The sequence below is a fragment of the Austrofundulus limnaeus genome, unplaced genomic scaffold, assembly GCF_001266775.1.
Source record: "Austrofundulus limnaeus strain Quisiro unplaced genomic scaffold, Austrofundulus_limnaeus-1.0 Scaffold53, whole genome shotgun sequence".
Taxonomy (NCBI): Eukaryota; Metazoa; Chordata; class Actinopteri; order Cyprinodontiformes; family Rivulidae; genus Austrofundulus; species Austrofundulus limnaeus.
In genome coordinates, this window is record NW_013952455.1 from 70,521 (window position 1) to 72,036 (window position 1,516).

Below are 1,516 nucleotides of genomic sequence, written 5' to 3' on the forward strand. Positions count from 1 at the left end.
GTGTGTGTGTGTGTGTGTGTGTGTGTGTGTGTGCGTGTGTGTGTGTGAACAGATTATCAGTCTGAAGGCACTTATTCAAAATAAGCGGGCTAATGTGTTACAGAAGCTCTTTTCCTCAACTGAAGAGCGACGGCATTACCACATATAATATTTCCTCAGAATAGATAGAGAGTTTACCATAAACTACAATGAATTATATACTTTCACAAAAATATTATTATTATTATTATTAAATATTAAAATAATAAGTTTTGTAGTGAAGCTGGTATTTGGTTTAAAATCCTAAGTTAGTTAAAGTTGCAGTCTGTAACTTTTTAAAATATATATTTTTGACATAGTTGATAAAACTGTCACTATGTCCTGACAGATTGATATTAGACAGACAATCTCTGGGGGGGGAAAAAGGAAAAAAAAAAAGGGAAAAAAAAAGTCCTCTGGCTCCTCCCGGTGGTCCTTCTGCCCTCTGTTAAAATCTCTCCGACCCGGAGACAAACGACCAATCAAAAGTGAGGTTTATCTCATGCACGAGCTGTTCTTGCCCACCCCCGTCCCTGCCGCGCAGCGCGCACGCCGCGCAGCCGAGCTAGCGCGCTCTCGTTCAAACAGTAAGCTAGCTGAGCTAGCTGGGTGAAGCTGACCCCTCCAACAACCTACAACCTGGATTGGAGCCTGTTCTGAAACCCAACACAGGGTAACAGAAGAAGACCCAGGAGGAAATCCAAGTTGAAAAGAAAGAATTAGATCGAACCTGGAAAAAAACGAGGTGGATTTCACAGGAGGAAGAAGATGGATGCAGAGTTAGCCATTTCTGCTTGACAAGTTAGTATCTCTGCTTCATTCTTTTTATTTTTAATAATGTTATTAAAAAATAAAAAGCTTATAGAGCTGCTGTAGTACTACACAACAAAGTTATCGATGGTTACAGAACCACCAGCGATATGTTTGTTATGATATTATAACACGTTAAATGCTAACGTTAGCAGCTAACTCGTTTAGCCTCAGTAAGCTACTGTTCATATTTACCTACATATAGTTATCTTGACTTATTCTGTCGTGGATCAGAATTAAAAGCAGTTAGATATGGTGAAATTACTGTAACTGTGCACTTCCTCTGTCGAAAATAAAAAGTAAATAAAATAGAATGAGGCTTGATCAACATTAGCACTTAGCTAATCAGGCCTGCTGTTAGCCCTGACTGATATTAGAATGCACTCATGTTTTTATTTAGTGTTATTCACATTTGATTTTTAACAACAGCTCAGCATTAAAACGTGTGTTAGTTCTACAGAATATATGCTGTTGCTGATTACTTTTTGTTTAGAAATATAGAAGTTGTATTACTAACTCAGCAGCTGTGGGCACTTACAAAAAAAAAAACGTATAAAAATAAATAAAAACCCAGGAAAGATGATGGGTTTTTGGAACAATACTGGGTAATGTTTTTTTTCACCTTCTGTCTGAATGTCATCTTTCTTTAAAAGATGAAAACAGTGTGACATGTATGTATGTATGTATG

General features: G+C 37.2%; 1 protein-coding gene and 2 long non-coding RNA genes across 3 annotated transcripts in view; all 3 read left to right on the forward strand.

Moving 5' to 3' along the window:
- LOC106517796 (neurabin-2) overlaps window positions 1-1,516 on the forward strand; it is a gene marked incomplete in the record, with an annotated part of 61,227 nt that overhangs the window by 13,707 nt on the left and 46,004 nt on the right.
- LOC106517798 (uncharacterized) overlaps window positions 723-1,516 on the forward strand; it is a 4,020-nt gene continuing 3,226 nt past the window's right edge. Inside the window, exon 1 of the long non-coding RNA XR_001310245.1 lies at window positions 723-819. This is a non-coding gene — a long non-coding RNA (uncharacterized LOC106517798). The remainder of the gene's footprint in view (window positions 820-1,516) is intronic.
- LOC106517799 (uncharacterized) overlaps window positions 830-1,516 on the forward strand; it is a 1,082-nt gene continuing 395 nt past the window's right edge. The window contains exon 1 of the long non-coding RNA XR_001310246.1: window positions 830-1,094. This is a non-coding gene — a long non-coding RNA (uncharacterized LOC106517799). The remainder of the gene's footprint in view (window positions 1,095-1,516) is intronic.